This window comes from Ochotona princeps, chromosome 13 (genome assembly GCF_030435755.1).
Source record: "Ochotona princeps isolate mOchPri1 chromosome 13, mOchPri1.hap1, whole genome shotgun sequence".
Lineage (NCBI taxonomy): Eukaryota > Metazoa > Chordata > Mammalia > Lagomorpha > Ochotonidae > Ochotona > Ochotona princeps.
In genome coordinates, this window is record NC_080844.1 from 38,885,720 (window position 1) to 38,913,221 (window position 27,502).

The window sequence follows — 27,502 nt, forward strand, 5'->3', positions numbered from 1 at the left end:
CAAATCCAGCTCCTTAGAGTCTATGTATTGAGACCTATGCACAGAGGGACTGAGGGCTAGGACAGAAGCAGCAAGAAGCTGTACGCCTTGGTTCAGGAGGGCTAGCAGGAGTTCAGGAAGGGGGAGGTGGATGGGAAGGCTTTGAAGGCAACACCAAGGGAACTGCAGGCAGGGCCTCAGAGCACAAACCCCCAAGGGCGTGGTCCCCAGCTACTGACATTGAACCCCTGAGCTCACCAGGGATGACAAAACACGGAGGCCTCTGTCCAGGCTGGAGCAGAGTGCACAGGATGGGGGTGGGGGGACATGCATTCCACAGTCCTCACTTTGGGTGCAACCCAGAGGTGCAGGTGTGTGAAGCCTCTACCCACTCCCAGTCCTCCTCCTCACAGTAAACAAACCCTCTGCAGAAAGGAAGCTTTTCAAGCAAGCACTGTCTGGGTCAGTGGCAGGAAAAGCAGTCTCGCTTCAGAGAGAAGAAGGGGCCACAGGGGCTGGCAGGGGGCGGGCTGGGCTGAGCAGAGGCCACAGAGGGGGAGAGAAACGGAGATCTGATAAGGGGCAGCACCCCAACGCTCAGCCCCTGCAACCACTGAGCTGGGGGTGGGAGTCTCAGGCAACCTGTGGGGCAGCCACACTTGCAGAGCACCAGGGCCACAGGTGACAAGGTTCTGCCAAGCTCCACTACCCTTGCGAGAACCTCGCTGCAGGTGCTGTGCCCCCATGCTGGATGGCTCTGAGGGAAGGCATGGTCCAGACATGGGAGCTTGCCTGAGCCACAAAGGTTGAGGCCCTCCTCGTGCAGCTGTACAGCTGCCTGCCCCTCTGCACCTCAGCACCATCACACAAGAGTACTGATGGCTGCAAGACACAGTGCTGGACAAGAGAGCTGGAGGTGCAGGGCCCCTGCTCCCTGCACAGTCTGAGCATGCATGCAGCAGCTGGGGGAGCCCAGACCAGCCTAGCATGGCTATGGGAGTCCCAAGTCCCAGGACAGCCCACAGGCCAGTGCCAGCCCTGTCCATCTGGATCGCAAGGCCCTCTGATGACACTCTGCCTCGATGACTGAACCCTGGACCTGCCCTTTCACATGGTCTTATGTCCTCACTTAGGGAGGGCACACATGCTTGACCTGGCCAGCCCAGCACTCGTCAGTGATAGGCTGGCATCAGGGCCAAGAGCAGATGCAGGCACTGGGACAAGGGCCCATTTGGCAGGAATGGTCTCTCCATGGAGACCTTGCAACAGAAGTCTGATAAGCAGGGAAGAGCATTTCAGTGGAAGGAACAGTGTAGGCAAGGCTCAGAGGCCAGATGATGAGATCTGTAGACCTCCAAGCCCTTTACGGAACACTCAGCTGTGGGAACAGTCCCCAGAGGGCCTTCAGGACTACAGAGCTGAATTTCCACCTCTGGAGGTCAGCTTTTGGGCTACAGGCTAGGGTGTCTGGGTCTTGTGTCAGGGAACCTGTGGACACCTGGTTCTGGCTCCTGACCCCAGATTTCCTGCCAATGCACAAGCTGGGAGAAATCTGCAAAAAATAAATAAAACATATTGTGGTCAATTTTATCTTTTCCAGCATGCATAGACTGTGGGGAAGAGGTTTCCTAATGGGCTAGGGGCAGCAGAGGAAGACCAGAGATATATGGTGGGGTTCAGAGGGCATGTAGAATGGGCTCAGGACATTCCTCCCTCAATGCCCCTTCTCTCCCTCTGCCTCCCCAGACAGCAGGTCCAGCACAGAGGCGATGGAAGGCTGGTGGCGGGAGGAAGGTGGGGGAGCAGGCAGCATCTCTCCCCAAGGTGACGTGAACCCCATTCACGCTGCTGTGGGGCTGTACCCTCCACACACCAGCCTCCCATGCCCACCGATTTTTCTAGGCTGATTCCCCATGCCAGATTGATGAACAGCATAATAAAGGGGGCAATCACATTATTCCTGAATGCATTTTAATAAAAATCAAATAAAAGCAATTACATGAATTTCCAAGAGGATCACCTCTCCTCCCTTTCCCTGAGGTAGGAAACAGAATAAATTCAAAAAATCATTAAAATCAGAAAGACAAGCCATGTGCCACCACGGCACTAGGGACTGCCATACCAAGGCTGAAGGGAAACCTGGTCCCTAAGAGAGGGCATGGGGGGTGGGGGCCTCTCTTGAGCTCTTTCAGTGGATATCCCACCTATAGGTGAAGAAGGACCAAGCAAGATGCTTGCATCCAGGATGTCCTTGACTGTGCAGTGCAGACTTCTCAGCTTCAAAGCAGGCCTTGGAGTGGGACCCCAGGTGACACAGCTCCTCACTCCAGAGCCTCTGGAGGTGGCAGTGCTAGGTTAAGGGAGTTCAAGAGCAGGGGCTCAACGAGTACCTGGGGTACCATGTAAGACTGTACCATCTGAGGTGCCAGTGACATGCCCAAGGCCACCCAGTTAGCGAGACAGCATGAGGACTGGAACTCTGGCTCTGCTGTGGCAACCAGGCAAACTCAGATCCTGGTGGCTGGCCAGGCCTGGGGCTAGCAGGAGCAAGCACCGATCAGCCACACCGCTCTCTGCTGGGCTGTGGCCTGGGCCGGCCCCTTGTCTACACATACTACATACACACTGTGTCCTTTGCCTCTGGATAGGCCTGGGGTGCAGCTTCCAGGAACAGAAGTAGCAGCCCCAACCCCAGACCTGCAATCCAGGGACCCTGGGTTCTGCCAGGGACTGTCAGTGTCCACAGCCCAAGTGAAATGCCAGATGCTTCACACAAGGTGCCTCACCTGGGAAACCCTCAGGCCACATCTGGGTTCTAAGGGTGATGGGCCAGGGCTCCCAGGCTCTGATTCACGCTGGTGGATAATCCCCCAACACCTGCTATCTGCCACCTGCAGGGGGCACCTGATCACACTTGAGTTCACCTTCCTCAGACATCAGGGTCTTGGCTCTCAGACTAGAGGGGCAGGGACAAGGAGGTGGGGAAGCTGGCAGCCTTTGGTTCCTTTTGCGGGTAGCCTGAGTGAAAGGGGCAACTAGGGTTGAACAGCAGAGGATCTGCACTGACCTGCCTTTAGTAACAGCCATGATCTCTCTTAGAATACAGGTGCCTGGTGTGGGTGTGCATGTGTGTGCATGTATGTGGCATGGGGTTTGTGGGGAGCAGCAGTTAACTGGGTCCCCATGTCACACAATCAGTGGTGTTTTCTTGTCCCATCCAGGAGGACTCAGCTCAGATTTTCTCTTAATCTTTGCTGCTAACAGCTATGGCACCCTCCTACTGGAGGAAATGCCCCCTGCCCGCCCCCCCCGCCCTGCTCCATGCAGCCTCCAGCACGGAAAAGGGGAACGAGTAAAAGAGAGGTTTTGGGGAGACCCATCCCAATGCCATTTTTTCTCCTGGACATAACGGTACTCCAGGGGAACTGGCCACTGGCCATAGGGCTGCTGGTCTCTTTGTCCTGTCCCAACTGTCTCTGCTATGGAGTCAGCAGGTGCACCTCTCTGGCCTTGGCACCACAGGGTCAAGAAGTGGGGAAGGGGAGGTAGTGGCACCACCTTTTAGGCTAGTAGGCAGGGGCCCTGGGACAGGAAGACAGTGGGCAAGTCCTTAGTCACTCCTTGTCCCCTCAGAATACAATTGCCCCAAACATCACTTAGCTGCAACCCCTCAGGCTTGTACCAGCAGCCACCCGTTAGCACGTGTGACAGTAGGATGTACATAGAGAGGAGTTGGAAGCAGGAAAAGGAGGTGCACAGGATGCTGCAGAGGTGTTTGGATTTGGAACATCTTGTTCACGTGTATGCGTACATGCGCATGTGTGTACATGCATGAATGGGAGCCTTCCTGTCACCAGGCTCATGAACCTGTACACATGTCTCGTCTCACACAGCAAATGGCCAAACTGGAGCTCCAAAAGTCCCAGGCAGCTCCCTTTGTACTCAGACTTCCCTCCAAGTCCTCAGTTCAAGTAGGCCTTGCGACAAACCAGGCAGGATGCTGCAGGAGGGAGCCTGAGGGGCCTGGGGGGTTATACCACCCAAGGAGGCATGCCTGCTGCCACCAAGCCCTCAGAGCCCATGGTGGTCACCTGCTTTGCAGGTGTTGAAAGCAATGGTTAGGATCTGGCGATGACCTTTCTGGTCATGTGTACATGCGTCCTCAGACAAGAGCTGCTGCTGGGGGCAGGGGGGCAGGGAAGAAGCTGCTAGAGTTAGGAGGACAGGTGCAACTGTGCTGAGGGCGAGGGGAGGAGGGGTCACAGTAGCCTGGGTGGGAAGGACACCCTAAGGGAGATGGGAACAGCCTATGGGGTGCATAGCAGCACATCTGGCTCAGGGTCTGCCCAGCTACCAGGTCCCATTGGCTGCACCATCTAGGAGAACCTATCCAGCTATTCACTGTAGGGGGGAGGCCAGAAGAGGCACCACACTGCGGCAGAAGGGGACACCAGGACTGCCAGTTGGCCTTAAAAGTTCATCAAATCAGGCCCGGCAGCATGGCCTAGCAGCTATAGTCCTCGCCTTGAATGCCCCGGGATCCCATATGGGTGCCAGTTCTAATCCCGGCAGCTCCACTTCCCATCCAGCTCCCTGCTTGGGGCCTGGGAAAGCAGTCAAGGACGGCCCTGAGCACTGGGACTCTGCACCCACGTGGGAGACCCGGAAGAGGTTCCAGGTTCTCGGCTTCAGGCATGGCACAGCACCGGCCGTTGCGCTCACTTGGGGAGTGAATCATCGGACGGAAGATCTTCCTCTCTGTCTCTCCTCCTCTCTGTATATCTGACTTTGTAATAAAATAAATAAATCTTTAAAAAGAAGTCCATCAAATAGAGTCTTCCTTCCCTTTCAAAGATGGTAACCGCCTCAGGGACAGAACTCAAAGTCTCACAAATTCAGGCAGTGCAAGGATCTCCATTTGTTAGGGCAAGGAAATCACCAGGAAAATTGGGGGGCTCTGAAAAGTAGGGGGTTGAAACAGATAAGGCCTGCAACCAGCATCCATAATGCCCAGGTCGTTACGGAGAGGGTCAGGACATTCATCATCACGTGCTTATGCAGTTTTTTTATATGCATGAAATGGAATGTGATAAACACTTCAATTGCACAGGGCTGTCCTGTGGCCTGGTTGGCTGGGAGGACAGATTACCTGAGCTTTGCATCCTCACAGCTGCCTCATTCCCTGCTCTGGGGCAGTGTAAGGGCCTGGGCTCTTGCAACACGGCCAAAAGGTTTATAGAAAATTCCAGTTGTTTCTGGATCAGGGCCAGTGTGTAGAAAGGAAGTAGGAATAAATGCCAAGCCAACCGTTCCCTGCCTAGGTCACGGTATCCCCTTTGGACAGTGAGGGGTCTTGATCAACCCGGGACTTGGATCTGGCCAGCCACCGTCCCTTAGTGAGCAGTGAGTGACACACAGCAGCTCCCCACCTGTAACAGACGTTCTGGGAGCTGAGGCGGCAACAGCCCAGCCCTTGGCCCGCAATCAGTGCCTCCAGGCTGTTACTTTAAACAGCAACTACAAAGACCCAAGACCAGGCCACTGGATGTGCACACCGCACCCCACTTCCTGGCCTCACTCAGGGTGGGTCAGGGAGAGAGAATGAGAAAGGCATAGCAGGAGATTGGGAGCTGGAATAACCGCCAGGTCAGTAACCAGGGCTATAATCTCACAGATCCCTCTCCAGGGGAGCAAAACCCCAATCTGCCGCACTGGGGTGGAGGGGTAGGCCCACAGGCCTCATCCTGGAAGCCCTAATCTCTGGCCGGCTGAGCGCTGGCTCTAGTTCCGAGTTAGGGGCCCGGGGCTGGGGAGGAGAGGTGGGGGAGCCAGGATCAAAGGCAGAGGAAATTAGCATCATAGTGAGCCAGGAGGAGGGGAGCCCAGGATTAATTCACTCCACTCTTCCTGCTGTTCCTTGCTCAGCATTCTCGCCCCCTACCCCAGTATGCCCGGACTGGGGGGAGGGGCACTCCGCCCCTGAGCCCCAGGCACACACCTGAGGCCCAGGGCTCAGAGGGGCAAGCTTGGCTAGCATGCAAACAAATGTTTGCTGTAGCCGCATAGCCCCTGGCACACGTGCGGAGGTTGGGGGTGCCTAAATTTGCTGTGGTAGGAATGCAGAAATGCCTGCAGAGGTTGGAACCAGGCCCTGGACTTGCAATGGAAGTTCACAGAACCCACCATTGTTTGGGTACACAGGAGCTTGGGCTAGGGGTTTGTCACCTCTGGACATGGGCACGTGGGCACATGGATGCTCATGTGTGTTTTGGTACCCACAAGTCCTGAAGCCTCCTGGTGCCCAGTGTGTGCATTTGTGCTATGTTAGGAGTGGTGCCTACACTTCCCTGAGGATGCTTCAAAAAGTTTCTGCAGGGGCTGGCTTCATGGCTCAGCCGGTTAAACTGCCACCTGAGACACCAGCATCCTACATCCGAGTACCAGTATGAGTCCTGGCTGTTCCTCTTCTGATCCAGCTCTCTGCCCACGCGTCTGAAAAAACAGGAGATGATCCAAGTGTTTGGACCCCTGCTACTCACACGGGAGACCCCAAGGGAGTTCCAGGTTCAGCTTGGATCAGCCCTGGTCACTGTGGCCATTTGGAGATTGAACAAGAGTGTGTGTGTGTCACTGCACCTTTCAAATAAATAAATCGTTTTTTAAATGTTTATGGAATTAGAATTAAATCGGTTGATTCTGCTATGAAACATTTTGAAGCTCATGCAGTTCTTCCATAATATATATTTTTGTGAATTCTTTTATGCACAATGTCCCAAACTGTTTTGCACCAAAATAAATTCGTTTCGATTCCATTTTTTTTCTGAAATGTTCCAACTGTGTCTCTGAATCCATGTGTATGTGTGCACTTCTGTGAACCTGACATGTAAGCCCGTGAGTCTGTGTGCCCGTGGTGCTGAGTGTGCAGAGGGAGGAGGGAGGGCTGAACTGAATGGACCAAAGCACTGTCAGCGGCAGGAGGCTATTCTGGATCCTACAATTTCCTAGAGAGTGATGGCAAGAAGGGGGTTCGTAGGACCACTCCCAGACCCGCATCCCCCAGGGCTGTCTCCAGCCTGGGGCTTCACCTGCTACAGGAACCTCTGTGGGACCACCTAGGTTGTATCTTCTCCATGCCTGGGTTTCTCCATGTACGTGACTGTGAGGGTTAGTTAATATGAGGCAAGCATGGAAAGCAGTCCCCCAGCAACAGGTGTTGCCACAAGTGATGGGGTCCCTGCCGCCCACGTGGGTGACTTGGTTTGAGTTCCAGTTCCCAGCTTTGGCACTGCCCAGTGTGGGCATCTGGGGAGCGAACCAGAGGGTGCTCTCTCTCCAGTAAACCCCGAAATTGAGACTGCTTCCAGTCTGCAGAACTGGTCACTTTTGGCAATGCTCAGAAAAGGCAGCGTATGGTACAGGGAGGCTCAGAACCAACAACCTGTGTGGTGCCTAGGGGTCCCTCCTACCTCATCTGTCCCCTTCCAGCTTCCCACTTTCTTTGTGCCACCACTAAGCCACCAGTACCAGTACCTCCTACTCCCCATCAGTCCTAGGAGTGTCAGGCAAGGCCCTGTGCTGCCCTATTTTAGTCTTCACTCAGCTTTCAGAATGTGCTCTTCATACCCATTCTGCAGATGGAGAAACTGAGGCCGAGAGAAAAGAAGGAGCCCAGGATTCCAATCTCAAAGCAGCCTGGAGAGAGGCCCAGTGCCACCACTGACTCTCAGCTCCTCAAGGTCTGCCCTGGCTGTCAGGGCAGTGACAAGGTTCACTGATGACTGGCACGTCCCTCTCACCCACACAGTGCTTGCTCCATCCCACTCATCAAAACTCAGGCACCTGCTGCTCTCTCTGCCTGGTTCATCCTGGACCTAATCCTCATAAAGTCTATGGCACAAGTCACCTCTTCCAGGAAGGCTTCTCTGATTGTCTTATCCACTAGTGACTTCTCAATCCCCTCTGCCCAGTCACCTTCAGTTCTAACCATTTCAGCTGTTCAGGAATCCTAAGGAGGCACACCAAGGGCTTTATATATTAAATCCTACTCTCGCCCCACAAGTCAATGCAGAGGACACCCCAAAGACTGGAGGGCACTAGGGGGACACCCCCCCACCCGACACACACACCTTACTACAGAAGCCACCACAAGTCCTGGCACCATGGCCGTGGGCTCAAACCTCAGCTTTCTGGTTCACTAGCTCTGTGATCTTGGGCTTGTTATGAAATCTCTCTGTGTTTAGATTGATCATCTGTGAATGTAACAAGGCCAAAATGTGGCATTGTGAGGTTGAAACAAGGTAACAAGGGCAAGTTCTTACCCTAAGAACCAGGAGAGGCTGGCACTTTGAGCTAAGCTGTTACCTACAATGCCATCATTCCATTTCACAGCGCTGGTTCAAGTCCTTGCTCCTCCATCTCCAATCTCCAATCTGGCATCCTGCGACTGTCTGGAACAACAAGGAATTGATGGTCAAGTGTTTCAGCCCCCTGCCTCCCACGTGGGAGACTCAGATGCAATTCCAGGCTCCTCGTTTTGTACTGGACCAGCCTCAGTTGGTGCCATTTGGAGACTCAACTAGTGGATAAAAGCGCTTTCTCTCTCTCCCCCTTTCTCTATCACTCTTTCCAATAAATATTAAAAAAAAAAAAAAAAAAAAAAGAACTACCAGGAGACTACCAAGAGACACAATGTCTGGCCCCAAAAGGCTGGGAGTCCAGATTGCAACAGAAAAGAGGGTTTGCATTTCTGATCCCATCTAAGTTACCACCACTGGTCCCAATTTACAGATAAAGAGACTGAGGATCGCAGGGTGGTTGTGCATGTGGCTCCAAAGTCCACCTCTTTCAACAAGCCTGTGCTGCCTCCCAGTCTGCCGGAGAGATAAGCTGCGTACACAAATAGCTGTAATCCAAGGTAGAAAGTGATAAGTGCCCAACAGGGATGATAAAGGGCAGCCGGAGCCTGCCCACTGTGGGGCGGGAGTGGGGGGGAGGCAGAGGGGAGGTCAGGACAGGCCTGGGAGAGGGGCAGTACGGCAGGGCAACTTGGATGGGTGACAAGCAGAGCAGAGTGGGGGATGACGCTGGTGCGGTAACCCCAGGCCCTAACACGGAGCCTGTCCTGTCACAGGAACCCGGTAAATATTTGTGAAAGGAAGGGAGGAGAGGAGATAGAGAGGCAAGAAGGGAGGCCGGCTTATTCCCTGACCCCACTTGGCCTAGGAGCTGTCCCCCTCTCTCAGGCACACACATTTAGGGCTGCAATAGCCATTGTCTGATGGGTTTCCTGAGGTTATCCCTTTGTCCTGCAATGCCCCGCCAAGAAGCTCAGGGTGTGGAGGAGGCATTCCTGACAATCAGATATTTTGCTCCAAATCAGAACGAACTTTCCAGCAGGGAAGCTGCACCAGGGCAACGGTGTGTTGGAGCTTGCATGTCCCAGCTCAGCCCCAGCTTTGGAGATCCACGGCAACATTTCCAGGCAATCTGAGCAGGGGGCCACTCAGTCAGCAGCTTGACACTGGCCATCATGGGAGTATTTCCACAATGGACATCATCAAATACTACAAATCAGGTTTTCCCCGTGTTGGAGAGCCAGATGTTAAACATTTACCAGCAACTGGACAGAGGTCTGAGGAGGGAGGGGCTGAGCGCCTGGGAAGGGTACATGGGGCCAAGACTGTCACCTCCTGAGGACATGAGGCTTGGGGGTCCTTGCTTAAAGGGGCTCAGATCAGATGAGCTCAGAAGCCCCCTTCTGGCTCCAAGAGCCTATGGGAAGTTGGATTTAAGAACACACAAAATCAGGGTAATTTTTCATGCCAGGAAATCATTAACCACTTGACCCAGAAGCTGCAAGTAGGGCAGAGACCGCAGTAGCTGTGCGAGGAGGCGCATGTTGGTCGATTTTCCAGGTAGAGAACCTCAGCCAGGATTACCTCAAAAAGAGAGGGGCAGTAGTGGAATGAGAAGCCATGTTTCCAGCCTCCTAGCCCAGGGCTCCTGTTAGGATCCAGGGTGCCGGGCTATGTTGGTCACTGCTGGAGATGCTGCCAGTCTTCGACAAGTGTATCCATGTGTCTGACAGCCTGGTCCCTGCCGTCCTCTGGCACCACCACCACCTGAGTCCCTGCTCCTGGTGACCGTCACAGGGTTCAAGAGACTGGAGTTCGAATCCCAATGTAGTCTCCTGCTGCAGCACTTGGCCCAACCCCTGAGGATTTATTTCTCTGCAAATTGGGCTGTAGAATCCCTCCCTGCCTGCCTCTTGGGGCTGACTGTGGCAATCACGTGAGACACAAAGTGCTTCTGACAAGCTCTAGAGTGTTGTGCCCACAAGGAGAAAGAAGGGCAAGCTGGGGAAGCCGCTTTGGGAGCAGGGCCAGCTCAAAGGGGCCTGGGATGTTCTTCTCTCCAGACTGCTGTTTGGGGCAATCTGGGTCACAGCCTGGGGACAGGGGATCGGGTATAAGACAGGATTCATTCACAGCGTCAGGGGAGGCAGAGACGAAATGAAGACAGCAAGGGACAGTTTGAAGAGTCTTTTTCCTTCTAAGCCCAACTCTGGACTCTAAAGAGCCTTTTTGTCCCTGGAGAACTGTTTATCACAGCAGCCCCCCTCCCTCCTGCCCATCGCCCCCACTCCCTGCCCTCTGGGCTGGCACCACTGCAAATGGCCTTAATGTGTGAGCTGAGCCCTGGCACCTGCCAAGTTAGGTGGGTGGATAAGGTGGAAAACCCTTGCACATCCTGGAAGCAAACCAGAGTTTCAAGTGATGCCACGGAGGAGGGATTTATGTAACTCTCCCAGACAGGCATCCCCAGTTCCCCCTCCCCCTGCCACACTCCGGCAGGGTGGGAGCCAGACTGGCCTGGAGAGGGAACCCAACCCCAGGCTGTAGGGTAGGATGAGGAAGGAGTGGGGCAGAGTGTGTGTGGGGGGGGGCTGGCAGCACTCCTCAAGCCCTCCCAAATGGTATCTGATTTTTTTTTTTCAAAAGAGGGGCCAGGGAGGCAGGTGGAGGGCGACCATGGAGGGCCCCCAGTGGGAAGCAAAACAGAAAGGGCTTGTGTCAGCAACCAGGCCCCTGGGCGGCCAGGCTCTCGGCTCCATTCTCTTCGGCGGGATTCTGGTTGGCACCAGCTGCAGTCATGAACAATGCCTGGATTTCTTTCTTTCTTCTTTTTTTTTCTTCCCATTTTAATAGAGGGGTGTGTGTGTGGGGGGGGGAGAGGGACCAATGCCACTCACTGAGCAACTCTGCATCTTGGAGGCGGCCAGGACTGTGTGCCCTTGAAAAAAGAGCACATTCCCAGGACCAGGCTGTAAGGTGCAGGGAGACAGGTCCCCCTGGCCCCACTGCCATCCCATGTTGGCTATGTGACCTTGGGCAGGTGCAAGATCCATTCTGGACAGTGTCCTACACAGCCTCCATCAGAGCTTGCCTTCTAGTCCCACTCACGGTCAACCCGTCTCCTTCTCCCAAACTCTAAGAGTGGCATATAGTGTGCACAGCTCTTTCCAACGTGGCTTGACCCACGAGCCTCTCTGGTCATCCTTGTACAACCCTGCATGTCCCATTGCTTCAGACCATTGCCAGCTCTAGGTGCTGCACTGGCTGATTGGATGAGACAGTGAGCTCTCCTCCAGCCTACAATCCCACACCTTCATGAGATGAAGATACAACAAGCAGAGCCCATGAGGTATGAAGCTGGGGAATAAGATGACCAGTACCTCAATTTTCTTACCTGTGGACTGGGAGAATATCATACAAGTCTCAGCTCCAATTAAGATCAGAGTAGTTTGTGACTATGAGCCCCTTGGTGCTCAGTGTGTGGCAAGAACTTAATAAGGCCAGTGACCATGAACCTGGGCCAGTCACATGGGGGTTGCTGAGACCATATCAACAGCCCATCTCTAGGAGAGGTACCAGGGTGGGCTTCCAGTAGATGGTTGCAGATGTGACTTTGAAGGCTGGGAGGGATGTGTCCTGGAGGCAGAAAGAATGAGGGACAATTCTGAGTGCCCCCTCAGCTTGGCTACACGACAAGGTTAGGACAACAGGGCCTGAGCCTTGAACCTGGAAGACAATGTCCAGGCAAGAAGGGGTGATGTCAAAGAGCTATCTCTGCTTCTCTTCCCTACCATCAGGACAGGGCATGGGGCTGTCACCAAAGGGAGGGCAGTGATGTGCCATCGCTCTGGTCTCTTGTCGCTGTCAGAGCTGGCTGTACACACTCCCAGGCCGCTGCCCTGGGCATAGAGACCTAGCTCTTGTTCCAGTTCCTGGCACATGCTGAGGTAAAACCCTGGGAAAGCCGCCACCTCCTTGGGGGCGCCATTCAGTTACCTGTACAATGTCTGAAGGCTGAGCAGGTAAGAAGTGCCACTTGAAACAAGACGTGCAGGCTGTGATTCCATCCCAGTCCTGGATAATTCTGGTTCTAGTTAACTGCTTCTTCGTGCACAGCATTCTCTGCTCTCCCCGCTTCCACTAAAGGGGCCCCTTTGGGAGTGCTCTCCAGGGCAGGGCTCCCTCTGACCCTCATTCCCCGGGTGAAAGGCACCTGTAACCAGAGTTGTGGATAATGGGAGGTCACATACCATGGCACAGCCCTGTAACCCCACACTGTTGCACTAGGCACATGGGCTCACCGAGGCACAGAGAACACAGCCATTGGCTACAGTCACACAGCAAGCCAAGTCAGCTCCTTGCCGGCTCTGTGAGTCTCTCCTGGATAAAAGGGGTGCTGGCTGAGCTGAGTCTAGAATTACACAACACAGTTCCATGATGGAACAGGAGACCATGGCTTGCCTTGGGAATGGGCTTTGGTGTTGGCAATGGGGCAGGCTCAAAGAGTAAAGGGGGAGGGCCCGGCAGCGTGGCCTAGCGGCTAAAGTCCTCGCCTTGAACGCCCCGGGATCCCACATGGGCGCCGGTTCTAATCCCGGCAGCTCCACTTCCCATCCAGCTCCCTGCTTGGGGCCTGGGAAAGCAGTTGAGGACGGCCCAAGGCTTTGGGACCCTGCACCCACGTGGGAGACCCAGAAGAGGTTCCTGGTTCCCGGCATCGGATCGGCACAGCACCGGCCGTTGCGGCTCACTTGGGGAGTGAAACAACGGATGGAAGATCTTCCTCTCTGTCTCTCCTCCTCTCTGTATATCCGGCTTTCCAATAACAATAAAATCTTAAAAAAAAAAAAAAAGAGTACAGGGGGTGCAGACAGGGGCCCTCAGAGACATAAGACTCAGAGCTGGGCAGGAGCCAAATGCCTCTTGGGGGAATGAAGATGCAATGTGCTTCCTATGGGAAGAGACCAGTCCCTTCCAGTGGATGGGCTAGAGTCTTTTAATCCGCTCTATAGAGTAGCTGGAAGATCATCTCAACTTCGCAATGACAGGGCAAGACCCCAACACAATCCTCAGGCTCAGGCTAAAACTGGAGCTCACCAGCTACGAGACACTGGGCAGCCATCGACCTTAGAGGGGACAGACACCTGCCTGTGGAGGTGGCGAAACAGGTGTTCCCCAAGCACAGGGCACACAGCAGAACTCAGCAAGCGGGGACTTTCCTCTGGCCTTTCCAGGCATCTCCCAGCCGCCTTAAGGGGTGAGGGGAGGAGAATGGAGACAGCGCCTGCAGGGGCCCCAAAGTGCATGAGGTCACGCTCACTGCACCCTGCACAGGTGTCCTGGGCATCCCCAGGGACCCCAGAACCTCCCCTCCTGTGCCTCCCACCAATACCTTCATCCTGGCCCCTGGACTTGCTGCCTGAATCAGGGGCAGGAATGTATGGCCTGCACAGCACCCCTGTAGACATCTCCTAAAGGCAGAGAAACTGATAGCTCTCAAGACTGCTCAGAAGTGGGTGCAAACCACTCCCTGTTGTGATACCTGCAAGCCAGGAACATGTGACCTGACTCTCTTCCCAGGGCCCCAAAGCTGTCCCCGAAGCCAGGTCACTCATACACACCTGCGCTGGCTGAGCCACACATACACCGAGCATCTCTGCGACAGGCACATGATGGCAGCTTCCTCCATGCCCCACCACAGGCCTGCAGCCCAGAGAAATGAAGTCCTGTGAAATGAAGAGTGCGGGACACATCCCCCCCCCCCATACACGATGAAGCCTCCTGATGGCCACTGTGAGGCACAGAGAAGGGGAAGCCTTTGGACGAACACGCAGCGCTGGGGCTGAGGGTCAGCAGCAATCACTGCTGAAAGGGGGACCCAATTCAAAGCAACACGAGAACTCCAGGAGTGGAGGCTCCAGAGGCCCCGCCAGCAGCACCCAGGACACCGCAGGCAGTGGATGAGCGGAAACTCCAAGACCCCAGTAGCATCCCATCTGTCCGGCTGCCTCCCTGGAACACAAACAGGAACAAGAAAAGGCCTCCACAGCTCAAACACCGGAGCCCAGAGTCCCCTGGAGGCCTGCTGGAGTTTCTCAGACCTGCCACCCTCAGTGCGCCAGGCTGACACAGCTTGGGAAAACTGAAGTTGCCTTCTCTGGTCCATGCTACCAAACTTGGGTCCTATGTGGCTCCTCCACCCAGCTGCGAGGCTAGGGGCCATTGCCAGCAAGGGATTTTGGACCCTGAGTGGCTCCCCTGACCCGATCCTGGGGACCCTGAATGCCTCCATCTCCTGGAGGTGGCCAGCGAACTTACTCACAGGCTGGGACATCCAGACCTAGGTGGCTTTTCTGTCCCCAGTTTTTAACTCTGTGGATGGAGCTGTGGATTGCTGCAGCTGGGACAGCTGTGGCTGAATTCCCACCTTCTAGCCCCCTTGCCAGGGTTTTTCCAGCCCCCTTCCACTACCTGTGAACCAGGGCCACCCACAGGCTGAGAAGGAGGGGCACCATCCTATAGGAATGTGCTGGGACCACGCCTGCCCAAGTCCCTAGAGGGGCTCTGGGGATAGCTTCATACCCAGTCTCTCCCCCTTGCCCCCCCACATCCCGCCACATACCCTCCCCAAGGATGCTCAGCAGCCACTTGTGGGCTGGTGGCAGGGGGCAGCTAAGCGGTGACCACAGTTCAACAGGGACTGGCTTTCTCTTGAGACCTGTGGCAGAGAGAGGGAGATAGAAATTCCTCCGGGAAAATCCAGCAGGCTCCTGGCGCACCTCCCTCTTCTGCCTCCCCCGCGGGACCCAAGCCCTTAGGAATTCCAGGCGAAGCCCAGCCTCTATCAGACCACCGACTAGCGAGCGGGCCCTGTGAAGGAACGTCAGGCTGGCAAATCCATTTCGCCTCCTCTCCCTAGGGGCTGAAGGAGTGAGCTCTCCGGTCCTGCAGGAGTTCAAGTCGAGGTCAGCGAAGACCTCTGAAGGATGTTGGGGGGAGGGCGGGAGGTGGGGGCTGTGATGCCGGGAGGACTCCCGCACGCTCCCCCTCGTCCGCTCACATCACCGCCCACAAGGCCGCGCCAACCCGCCAATCTGCTTGGCACGTCCACGCTCCCACGCGGACCTCGTCAACCAAGTCGCGGCCCTTGGGGGGCCAGGACTTCTTCCGCCCGCCTGAGCCCCAGGGGAGACCCCCGCCACGACCTCCTCCCGGTGCCCGACCCCCCCCCCCCCCCGCAGTGTCATTGTTCTCTGACGTCACGTCGCGGTTCCTCCCCCTCAACTCCCTCCTCCTTTTCCTCCCCACCTCCGGTTAGCTGCGACCGCGACCCTACTGTGTCCAAAGCCCCGGCCTCGCAGGACTCCCCCCGCGGCTCGGCCGGGCTGCGCCCCCTTGCGCTCTCCCCAACTTGCCTTTGTTATTCCAGCTCCCTTCCTCGCCTTGCCTCCGACACCACGGCGACCTACAAAACGCGGAGCGTGGAGCTGCGGCTACACCTGGCATCCGCAGCAGGCTCCGGGGCCGGGGCCGCCCCCGCCTGCCCCAAACCGGGAGTGCGTGTGCGCGCGCTAGTGTCTAACGGGGGAACACCAAGAACGCTGGGGACCGGGGGACGACTAATTGAGGGGTGGGGTCCCTGAGGAAGAGGAGACGGGCAGGGCGTGTGTTTGCATACGTGCCCAGGGAAATGTTCCGTGTTTTCTTTTCCGCGTGTGTGCAGGGCTGTGTATTCGTAGAGCTGTGCCACGGCGCGTCAGCGAGTGTGCTTGTTGTGACCGCGCACACAGGCGGAGTTGATGGAAAGTGTGGGGCGGGCGCGCAGGTGTGGGCGCTGGGGCAGGAGTTCCTTGAGGGAGCGGCCGCGGCCCGGCGCTCGGGTGCCCTCGGGGGCGGGTCTACAGAGGGAACCCCGCCAGTGGGCGCACCCCATTGCATAACGTGCCACCTGGGGGCAGGACCCCGGGCTTCTCCGCTTCCACCCGGCCCGTGCGCACGGCGCCCCGGGAGCTGCCACGGGGTCTAGAGGAGGTCGGGAATGCCTAGGCCTTACGGGTGCGGAGGACAGGCCGTGCGTACAGCAGACGGTTGGGGACGCAATCCAACCCGTAGTGGCGGTGGTGAGAGAGATGGGCTCGCGTCCCTTCCCAATCCGCAGTTCCCCGGCTTTAGGAAGAACCCCAACGTCTCTGCCAAGACAAGTCTTGGATATCGGTTTAGCAACTCGCTCACCCCTTTTCCCCCTGGAGCCGGGTACCTGCCAGCGTCCGCGGCCCCAAGTGCACGGGTAGCTGGGGGCGCGCCGGCGAGTCGAGAGACGGCTTCCTCCCCAAAGCGGTCCCGTCCCAGACTCGGACTAGCTATCCCTACTTTAAACTTCTCTGAGGGGGGTCAGGGGTGGCGGGAGAAAGGGAGAGAAAACAGGGGGGCGAGCAAGCAGATAGCGGGAGGCGGGGCTGGCCCGGAGCGGAGCTGGGGGGCGGGAGGGAGTAAATATTCACAGAGCGCCCCTACTGCGGAGCGACGGATTGAGAGGGAGCGAAGGGAAAGGAAAGGGAAGGAGAGGCGGCCAGAAGAGGGGTAAGAGCGCGCGGCTGGAGCGCAGAGCGCGGAGCCGAGGCGAGCGGCGCACAGCGCTGACGGCGGCGGCGGCGCTCCGCTCCGACTTGACTCCGCGCCGGCTTTTGCGGGCGGCCGGCGGCGCGGGGCCCTTTGGAAATAGAATAGCCAATGTAATCTGACACTTCAACTTGCTCGGCTCCGGGCGAGTTGATTCACTTACTCACCCCCTAACGCCGAGTTCCTTTTCACTGTCTGTGGACATTAAAAAAGCAAGCGGCGGCGGCGGCGACGGCGGGCGCCCGGGAGAGCGAGCGGCCGGGCGGCTGAACGAGCAGCGTCGGCGCAGCGCGGCGACCCCAGCCCCGACCGGTGCGGAGCAGGAGCAGGAGCCGGAGCCCGAGCCGAGCGGATCTCGGTGCCCTCGCTGCGCTCCTCCCGGCCGGAGCCGGCCCTACCGGGTGGCGGTGCCACTGGCGGCGGCGCGTCCTCCAGCGGCGGCAGCGGCGTTCACAGCGCCCGGTAAGTTTGGAGCCGGACTCAAGCACCCGCTGGCCCCGAGGCTTTCTCCCGCTTTCTCCACTGATTCTCTGGGTTGCTGGTTTGCTGGGGCTTTTTCCTGAAACGGTCCACCCGGGCCGAGTGACCGCGGCGAAAGGGCTGACGGCGCGGACTGGGCTTTTCGCTCTCCTTGGCGATCGGGGGCGGAGGCCCAGACGACCGGCGATAAGCCAGGCTGCTGGGAGCCGGTTCGGGCTGCGCGCCGGGGGCTTGCCGGGTTGTGAGGGGTTGAGTGCGGTGGGGCGCTAGTACGGTTGGGGCGCGCGCGGGACCCGCTGCCCGCCTCCTGTCGGCGCACCTCCGGCCCCTCACTCTGCACACCCGGGGACTGGGCAAGACCGGGATTTGGAGAAGGGAATGGAGGGCCGGGAACGGACCTCCTTGACCTCCCTAGCCTCCCGTAGAGGAAATACGAAGTTGTGCGCCTTTGGGTACGAGCACCTTCGGGGATAGCGCCGGACTTGAAGGTGGCAAGCGGCGTTGATACTGAGTTGTGCGTCTGAATTTCTAGGGAAAACACACACTTTTGTCAACGGGAGGCGGGGGCGCGGTTAAGTTGTTTGGGAATTGCCCGGGGAAATGCGGCGCGCGGCACATCGGGGACCTCTGAGGGTTGGGTGTGGGGGGTTTCTCACGGGGTCTTGGGAAGCCCCCGAGGGGCGTCAAGCCAGCACCCAGACGGGGCTACCCCTGCCCAAGCGGGAGCCCAGAAGGGATGTGTGTGTGTGTGTGTGTGCGCGCGCGCGCGCGCATTGCAAATATGAAAGTAATTTCCCCGTGTTCTTTTCTTCCTCTCCGTCCCTGGCGGCCGTGGCCCCGGGAGAGTGGGAGGCCTGCCGGGAGGAGGTTGGGGGACCGCCCGGACCGGGGCTGGGGTTCTGGTGGTGGTGGTGGGGTGGAGGTGGGGCGGGGGTGGGTAGAGCGAGCTCTAGTGCTTGTTTCACATTCCTGGTGTCTGGGCTGAGGAGAAAGCTGTGGAGAGCGCGGCCTGGGCTTCAGAAGCTGGGGCAGCGGGCGCGCGTCGCCCCCTCGTCGGGGACATTTGTCCGGAAAGCCGGCCGGGCAGAGAGAGAGGGCGCGGTGAGCCGGGCAGGCTCCCCGCCCCGGAGTGGTGGGGGCGGGCGAGGGGCGGCCGCCTTCCCGGCCATTGTGCGCCAGCAGATTTTCACGGGAGACTGCCCCGGAGCCGCCGGAGAAGGCCGGGAGCCGGCCTCAGCCCCGGTTTAAAAGACACTCCAGGAATGTAAACAACCCGGGCCGGAGGGCGCGCGGACGCGAACGCGCCCGCCTGGGCAGCCGGCGGGGTGGGGTGGGGGGCTCACCAACCTCTCCCCGGGGGACCGCCTGTCGGCCGGGCTTCCTTGCTCTACCCTTCTACCTGTCGCAAACTTTTTCTTCCTCTGCCTTCCTTGCCCACCTCACCTCTCCAAACTGGGCAGAGGGCCGCTGCCGCGCCCCGGGGACCCAGGGCGCTATGCACCCTGCGCCCAATCCGCGAGATCTGGCGCTCGGGTCCCTGCATTTGCGCCAGGTCTCGTGGCTGCGCCTGCCCTGGGAAGCCACAAGCTTCCCCGGGGCATGCAGTTCCCGAGTAACTGGGGCTCGGAGCCTGCCTCCCTCCTTCCCAACCTCTGTTCCTCCCTCCCTCCTCCTCCCTCCCTCTGCTCCTTCCCCGCTCTCCCCCTTCTCTCCCCTGACTGCTTTTCCAATGCCCTGACATGAGGGAGGAAGATTTAACTTGGCAGCCCAAACAAATGTTCTCTCAGAGGTCCTCCAAGAAGCTTGGCGGCTGAGCTGGCGGGTGAGGGCACTGCTAGCCAGTCTCTCCCTCCTCCCTGTTCTGCCATGGCCCACGGGGAGCCCCCTGGCTGGACACCCCCCCCCACACACATACCATCCCACCCCAGGGCATGGCAAAGAACCCAAGCCTTCAGATTTAAAGGACAGTGGACAGCGCCTATAGAAACCCTGGCCGGGCAGGGTAGGGTGGGGGACAGAATTGCTGGGAGTCTCTTGGTGCCTGGGGTTTCCTGGAGGATTATCTTGAGCAACAGTTTGTCTCCCTGTTGCAAGCTGGGAACCCCGCCTGGTAGACCAGAGGGTTAAGCAGTGCTGTCTCCACCCCACCCCCAACCCCCCACCCCCGGCCATGTGAGGATAGGGTAGTTGCGCTGGGTAGGGCAGGAGACCAGAGGCTGTTTCCCAGAGGTGCCTGGGTTTGCTTATTGTTGTATGTTTGAAGGTATGGGTGGGAAGGCGGGCCCTGCGACTGAGGCTTTGGGCTGGCCCCTGGATGGTCCTTGGAGTGTGCAAGTTAGCTTGCCTGTAGGCACACTGTAAAGTTTGGATGAGGAAGCATGGCTGCTTCCTGACCCCCTCCCAGCTCCCTGGCCACTGTGCAGAGAAGCCCTGGTGGGTTTGTGAATGCCCTGGAGCCTTAGGCTGACCTTTCAAGTTGAGGATGTTGAAACACCAGCTTCGAACAAAAGCCACATTGAAAACTCTATCTGCCCCAGAGCACGTGTGACTTTGGGGCTTTCGGGGAGCGCCTTTGGAGGGTGTTTTCTTCTGAGTTTTATGATTGCAGTTGAGTTTGTTTTTCCCAAAAGGACTGAAGCCTCCTCTTGTCCCAAGCCACGAGGTTATGAAACACTATTTTTCGCATGGACAGCCCATAAGTGGAGAGACTTGGGAGAGTCGGTGGCAGCGGAGAGGGGAGGGAAGGGAGAGGAGGGGACTTCTCTAGAGTTGGGCTGATTGTGGAGGCTCACGGAGAAGTGCTGGAAAGAAGAAATCATGGGCCAAATGGGAAACTTTGAATAAGTGGCCTGGTCCACATGGATGAGGCTGCTGGTGCCTCCATAGGGACAAAATGTTTCTTTTCCATCCTAACAGAAGTGGGCAGGGAAGGCAAGAGGAAAGTAAAAAAAAAGATCCAGAAATGGTGGGATTTGGGCCACAGAACTAGTTTTACCCACATGCACACACACACACACCCTAACTATGGTAATGCCCACATCGACATACCCTCAGTGTACGACAGGTATTCCCTTGACTCATTCCAGAAAATCTGTACCCCTCCAGCAGAGGAGAGCTGCTGTGTGCTTCCCCTTTTGCTGACTAACAGTGGGGGTGTCTTGGGGGAAGGAAGGAACCCCTGGTCTGGTCACTTGGACACCAGAATGCCTGTGGATAAAGCTGTGGATGCCACGACCCAGTTCTCGGGATAAGATGTTGCCTCAGCAAGTTCATGTCCTAGAACGTTCATGGAACGCTGTGGTGGAACCAGCGAGGAGGGGCCTGCAGGTGGTGACTGGGTCCCCTGGCTTTTCCATTCATAATTTTGCTCCCAAGAAGGCCCTTGCCAGGCTCCTATCAGGGCCTCATCTTTATGAGGTTCCTGGGGTTTTGTGTGGACAACAAAGGCAGGCTGCAGTAATTGCCCGGGCACCCTGCTGTTGCCCTGACCTCCCAGCAGGACATGCTGACCTCTGCCCATGCCTTCTTTGTCCTGAAGAGCCCCAAGGATGTGGGAGAGGATGCAGAGCCGGCTGTCTGCCCCAGGCTGTAAGCTGTCTCTGGATGATTCTGAGGTTAGATCCAGCTCTTAAGGGGAGAAGCAAGGCTGAGAAGACCAACTCTATAGAAGGCTCTGGGCGTCTCAGTTTCCTGATCTGTAAAATGGGTTCAAGGAATTGCCATCCCACTTGGTGGCCAGCACAGTGAGACCAGAGAGCCTGGGGCATGCAGCTCTGGAAGTCCTAGTGGACTTTGGTGCACAGTGGGTAAAACCACAGAGGGGCTGGGAAGGGAGATATCAGAAGCATTGGTGTCCCTCAACCTCATTCTGGGCTCAAGACGCACCACAGGGTCTTCTAGGTCTGTTCTTTGTTGGAAGAGCATGGGTTCTGGACAGTGCCCAGGCAAGCACTACGGACTTGGGATGAGGGGACAGCCTTACAGGGCTGCCTGCAGGCCTCACTGGGGTCACTTTTGTGTGTCTCTTTGCTTGCCTCTTGGGACAAGCATGAGATGCAAGTGGTGGGTTGGGTGGTTAGGTAGGGTGGATTCAGCCTGGGGTCCAACCCTGCTGTCCCACGTGTTGACTGAGAGTCCCCATGTGGTGGCCTGAGAGATATCCAGGAGTGGACGGCTTCTGTCCCTTAGGAGCTTCTAGTCCAGTCAGGACAGCAAGATCAGGGCAAATAAATAATTAACCACCAGCAGCTGGCTGCCCGCCACCGGGCGCATGACGACAGCAAGTCACCACAGCCCCTGGCCTTCGGATGCCACTGGGTGGATTTGGAAACCTTTATGGACTTGGTTTAACCCTAGGAAGGACTGTATGAGCTTGCTGCTCACTGGAACAACCCTCATCTAGTGGAGAGGAAAAACTGAGATGTCACGGGCCTTTGGTGAAGGCTGAATTGGACCCCCAGACCTTGTTGAGGTGGCACTGTGCTGTGTCCCACACAGCCCTTCCAACCCCAGATAGGCCAGCTAGTCCTTGTGGGCTCCAAGAATAAGGTCGGGGGAGGGGGGTAGTGGTGATGCAAGTGCTAACTCCAGGAGGGGGCAAGGATGGGCTTCACCTGCCCACACCATCAGCACCAGTGCCCCTGCCTTTGGCAGAGGGCGCACCCTGAGCTGTGAATCCTGTTGGGCCCACCCATTGAGGCTTCCTTACAGCTCCAGGCTTTTCTCTGGGTGGTTAGGGTTTCTGTCTATACAGATGTTGACCCAGCTGCCCCCTATGTCAGCCCTGAGCAGTCCCCATATACCCTGTGAAGTGGCAGCCCTGAGGAAACTGGGTAGTTTTTGTGCCTGGTTTTTCTGGAGTCTAGCTGAATGCCACCTTAGGACAAGGCTGCAGCTGGCAGGGGTTCGGGGCAGGGTACACAGGCGGGCAGGCTGAGCTGGCAGCTTTCCAGGAAGCCTGGCCTAGCCTGGCACACCTGTGCAGGTAATGAGTGGAGCCTGGGACGGCCTTGGGCCTCGCCCGGCAAGTCCACAGCTGCTGGGGTTACTACAGGATTGTGCCAGGGGAGGCTGGGGTGTCTGAGCTAATTAGATTTCTTAGATTTCAATGCTCTCCTAATCCTGTTAGCCCGGCTGTAATTGTAACCACTTGAAGGTTTCGGCTGTGACAGGCTGCTGAGGACAGACGGTGTGGGGACTCTACCATGCCCCTGCCCCAGTCCTAGACAGCCGGCCGGGGACTAGGAGCCATTCTCCTAGGTCCCGGGGGCAGGACACGTGGCCAGGGCTGGGGCTGGGCTGGATGGGTAGGGGGCTGTGTTCTATCTCTGTGTAGATTCAACATTGCTAACTGTCAGAGCAGATAGTCCTCTTGGACCACCTGCTCAGCACTTCATCCACAGTGCCTACAGGCAAACTGCCCCCTGCCCACCAAGAGACACATGCACTGTCCATATCCTCCATGGTCAGCAGTGGCCAAGTGTCAGGGACCTGTGGTCTGATTTGGTCAGCTTTGTCCTTGGAGAATTGAGGACTGATCTGAATGTCCCACAGGGCTGGTGCACCCCTGCAGAGATGGCAGGGACTGGGAAGGGCTTTGTCTGTTTTCAAGCCTGCTACCTGCTTGGCAGTTCCTGTCCCATCCTGCCCACTCCCCCTGGAAGAATCCAACTCCATGCAGAATCGGAAGTGACCATCATGCTGTTCTGATGAGGACCTGGTTGGGGACTTTTGTTCCAATGCACTCTTTGAACTTTCATGGGCTGTTTCTGTTGGAATTTCTCTTTGGTGTCAGACTGGAACGGAAGCTCCACTCTCTTTCCCCCACTGCCTTACTTGCATTTTACTTCTGGGCCTAGCTTGCTCTGGGCTGTGAACCCATTAAGCATCAGTTCCTAAGAGTTGGGGGAACCAGTTAGGTCCCCTTGGGTGGCCTCTCTGGTTCTAACCCAGGAAGCTGAACAGTGGAGAGCCATGACTGGCCTTCTCCAAGGTCAGTGGCGAGTGGGTAACAGCCAGGGTTGGACAGTCCTCTCTCCCAGCCCATTAGCTCATTAAACACGTATTGACCGTCTCCTGCCGGACAGACCTGGCTGCCTTTGCTGCTCTTCTGAGCACATAAGTAAGTGCTTTGCCAGCCCAGACTGGGGAGGCCCAGCTAAACCTGGGGAGGGCTGCCTTCTGGACTCCAGTGCAAGGGCTAAGGATAGGGTGTTTTCTGCGGCACCCACGGGTCCCCCCATAGTTAAGGGATGATGGGATACTCCTGAGCTAGCTTTAGAACTGCTACCCACGAGCTCATGGCTTCAAAGGTTGTCTGCATTGTGGATGAGAGGGAAGCAAAATGGGAACCTTCTGGGGCACAGAATTCCTCATTGCCAAGGCCTGTTTAGATCAAGGGGACAGAATGGAGTGGGCAGCTTCCTCTGCTGCCCCTTCCCCTGCCCACTCGCAGCTCTCTGTGGGCTGTGTTCTTTGTAGGGCTAATGCCCACACCCCACCGCCCCTGCCCCTGGGCTTGTTCCTGCTGTCACTTCCTCTGTGGATGGGGAAGCAGAGCTGGGGCCTCCTTGCTCCCCGCCCTGGGAGTCACCTGTGTGCGACCCAGGTGAAGGCACAGGAGGAAGAACCAGCTGGCACCAGGCAGAGGGAGGCAATGCTGGGCACCCGGACCTTGCCCTGTCCCTGGAGCTTCTGGTCGGACCTTCCCCCCCCTCCCCCCCACTCCTTGGTGGACCTTGGCCCCTGACGAGAGATACACAGCTCCTGCTGGCCGGGAATGTGGTTGTGTGGGACAGACAGGGCAGGGCAGAATCTACATCTCCTTCATTGTGAGAGGGAGGCCATTCGAGGGCTCTGTCCCACCTCTGGTCTTCTTGCAGGTGGAAATACTTACCACTCAGAGAGGGGAAGTGGAAGCTACAAGTCACACAGTGTCTCCTCCCACCCCTGCAGGGCATGTCACCTAGCAGGGTTCAAAGGTTTTTTTTTTTAAGATTTATTTATTTTTATTGGGAAGACAGCTATACAGAAAGAAGGGGAGACAGAAAGATGTTCTGTCTGTTGTTTCACTCGCCAAGTGGCCACAACAGTGGATCTGAAGCCAGGAACCAGGAGCTTCTTTTTGGTCTCCCACTCGAGTACAGGGTCCTGTCTTTGACTGCTTTAGCAGACCACTGGCAGGGAGCTGGATGGAAAGTGGATCAGCCAGGATGCGAACTGGAGCCCATTTGGGATCCTGGCACATTCAAGATTTAACCACTTAGACTATTGTGCCAGCTCAGGTTTTGTTTTTTGTGATCGAAACAACTTGACAGCATCTATTGTAAATATCGTAACAGCTGGTATTTGTAGGGGTAGTGGGGCAGCTGATTGGCTTCAGAATCTTCTCAAACTGCCTGGTTCCCATTTTCTACTCTATCCTGTGTGCTCTGTGATTTGGATCACATTTTGCTGACCTGTAAAACATACATGCCGGGGCAGGTATTCGGCTTAGTGGTAGCATTTTACCAGTTGGGATGACCACATCCCATCAGAGGGCCTAGATTCACATCCCAACTCTGCTCCCAATTCCATCTTCCTGCCTATGTGCACTTTAGGAAGCAGCAGAGTGATGGCTGAAGTAGTTGGGTTCTTGTCACCCAGATAGAAGTCCTGGGTTGAGTTCATGGCTCTGAGCTGTGGCTAAGACCAGCAGCCCTGGGGAGCAAACCAGTGAATGAGAGCTTGCTTTCTGCTTGTGGAATAAACAACCACATTTTAAAGACTGGGGCTTGCTAGTGGTAGAATGATAACTACCGTCCTGCCTGCCTCGTGGGCTGGGAAGATGGCGCATACAGGGCACCCATCAGCAGTCACCTTCATTGTTTGTCTTGACCATCACTGTGTAGCCTTCGTGTCTTACATGTAAGGGTGAAGAGGCTCTGTGAAGCCTGGTCTGGTCACATGGTGCCTCAGGACCCAACCAGAGCAAGACCTTGGGGTCCCAGTCTCTCCTGTGGGTACACAGGGCTGGTCTACCCTCTCCAAAAGGTCCTGGTCATACCCCCAGTATCTGGGAGATCAGCCTCCTGGGGAAGCAGGTTGCAAAGAGGAGAGGCACTCCTCCCGGGGCTGCCTGTGTGCCTACCTCTTCCCATCTGCAGGTGGGAGGCTGTGATGGTGATGCCTCCCTTCTGATGCCTGTGGCGTGATGGGCTGGCCCTCATCACCTGTATCTCTTTGTGCAGTCACGGGAAAAGGCTGCCGGCTGTGGGCCCCTCTATGCCTTGGTTTCTGCGTTGGGAAACCTTGAGATCACTTTCTAAGGTGGGTTCCCAGGGTAGCAGAGCACCCCTCTCTCCACGGGGTGACTGCCCTTCCCCATTCCCCATTGAGGGAGGCCTCAGATCAAAGCCCCCTCCCCCCCCCCAAAGCCTTGCATTTCCCAAGGCTAAAATTCCTCCTACCCCGCTCCATTTTTAAAATGCCTGATAATGACCAAATACCATTGGGACCTGTGGTGGGCATGCTGGACAAATGGTGCCTTTTAGTGCTGGTATTCACAGCTCTACTCAGGGGATGGTTTACCTGCTGCAGGATTCCCTTTCCCAGGACATGGGGAGGAGGAAGGTCCATGTGGGCAGAAATCTCCTTGAGCCCCCCACCCCTCAGCCTGTGGGTCTCTAGCCTTCTAGTAGACCACAGATCTCTTTGTGGTTAGGCAGTTCCCAGAGCAAAGCCAGTGGCAAGGATGTCCCCAGAGATGGACCTCCAGGACCCGTGGCCATCAGAGTTGGAATGGCCTCATATCTGACCCTCTCCTCTCACCTGTGTCCACACACTGGCCAAGGTGCATCTTTCTGAAGGACTCCATCCGCAACTCCCTTTGGATTGTCCCATCAGCATGGAAACCTGCAGGCAGTGTCAGTGCCCTTAACTCCAGAGGCTGAAGTCCCTGGACCCTGCATGGAACAGTAGTGCTGATTGCCTGGTCTCCACTCCCAGAACCTTCCCTTCCTGCATGACCCTTATAGCCATGAAGACTTTGCATGGGTCATCCTGGCTTCCAATCCAGCTTGCTGTTCTGTTGAAAAAGCCAAAACCCAGGGATGAGAAGGAACTTGACCAAGGTCACTTGCAGTGGAAGGCCTTTGGGATATAAGCCTTGGCATAGAGGCTGAGCTGACCCCAGGGGACAGAGAGTGAATGGCAGGTGGGTGAGGCTGACCTCACTATCAATCTGCCCTGTTTTGCCCTCTGTTGAACACACCCAAATGTTGGGATTCAAAATATTAGAGCTGGGAATTTAGGGACAGGGAGAGGTTCTCTCACTTCCTCTTTCAGGTATATGGGGTGGAACTGGCTCCGGGTGCCCTGCTGGGGATCAGAAGGCCAGGGGCAGCCCTGCTGGCTGCACTGTTTATCCTGTCGTGGACATGGACCATGAGGCCCCCAATTTGCATATACAGGGTGCACACCTGGAGTAGCATTATGCTGTTTGTGGAAGAAGAACCGGGAGCTTGGGAAGCTCTTAGGTTTCTATACTTAGGTGCCCACTGTGTGACAGGGGATGAACTACAAGGCCTCCCTGGCTCACAGCCTTTGTGGCTCCAACTTCTAGAGCTTCTGAGCAAGGCAGCTGTGTGGCTGGCTGGTGGGGAGTGAGTGAAGGGCTCATTAGCCACCGTATTCCCCCTACCCAGTTCATCCAGCCAACCTGAGCTTCTTTAGCCTCAGGTCCTGGGAGAAGAGCACAACTGGGCTGGTTGGGAGTTTTTGTTTGGTGTCTGAGGACGGTGGGGTAGCAATTGATTTATCTCTGCAGAGAGCAGCTCCGGCTTTTCCTCAGTCCTGCTTGGGCTCGCTCTCGCCATTCTGCAGGATGTGCATGGGGAATTGAGACCTGCAGGAGCCCTAGAATTTGGGGGACCATCTGCCTGTTGGACGTCCCCCTCCTGGGCACCTGCCTAGAGGTGCCCAGGGAGTGGAATCTGCTCCACCTAGGTAAGGGCTCCAGGCTCTATTTTTTGCATTCCAGTCTCCCAAGTCCCTTGGTGGCCACTTCGTCTGATGTCTCACACAGCTTACTC

At 56.6% G+C, this 27,502-nt stretch overlaps 1 protein-coding gene and 2 long non-coding RNA genes across 9 annotated transcripts in view; 1 reads left to right on the forward strand and 2 right to left on the reverse strand.

Moving 5' to 3' along the window:
* Positions 1–1,272: 1,272 nt before the first annotated feature.
* On the reverse strand, positions 1,273–8,403 carry LOC131481718 (uncharacterized). Its single transcript, XR_009246538.1, has 2 exons — positions 8,298–8,403; positions 1,273–2,329 (listed from the first exon to the last, which is right to left on the reverse strand). It is a non-coding gene; the product is annotated as an uncharacterized LOC131481718 (long non-coding RNA).
* Positions 8,404–13,999: 5,596 nt separating this feature from the next.
* Positions 14,000–15,536, reverse strand: LOC131481684 (uncharacterized). Of its 2 annotated transcripts, none has more exons than XR_009246505.1 (3): positions 15,420–15,536; positions 14,956–15,278; positions 14,000–14,345 (listed from the first exon to the last, which is right to left on the reverse strand). It is a non-coding gene; the product is annotated as an uncharacterized LOC131481684 (long non-coding RNA). The 2 variants fall into 2 exon arrangements; XR_009246504.1 differs by having other exon boundaries at positions 15,394–15,488.
* Positions 15,537–16,880: 1,344 nt separating this feature from the next.
* ZMIZ1 (zinc finger MIZ-type containing 1) overlaps positions 16,881–27,502 on the forward strand; it is a 196,851-nt gene continuing 186,229 nt past the window's right edge. For all 6 annotated transcript variants that reach the window (XM_058671271.1, XM_058671276.1, XM_058671274.1 and 3 more), the window contains exon 1: positions 16,881–17,414. The gene's annotated coding sequence lies outside the window, so the exon portion shown is untranslated. The remainder of the gene's footprint in view (positions 17,415–27,502) is intronic.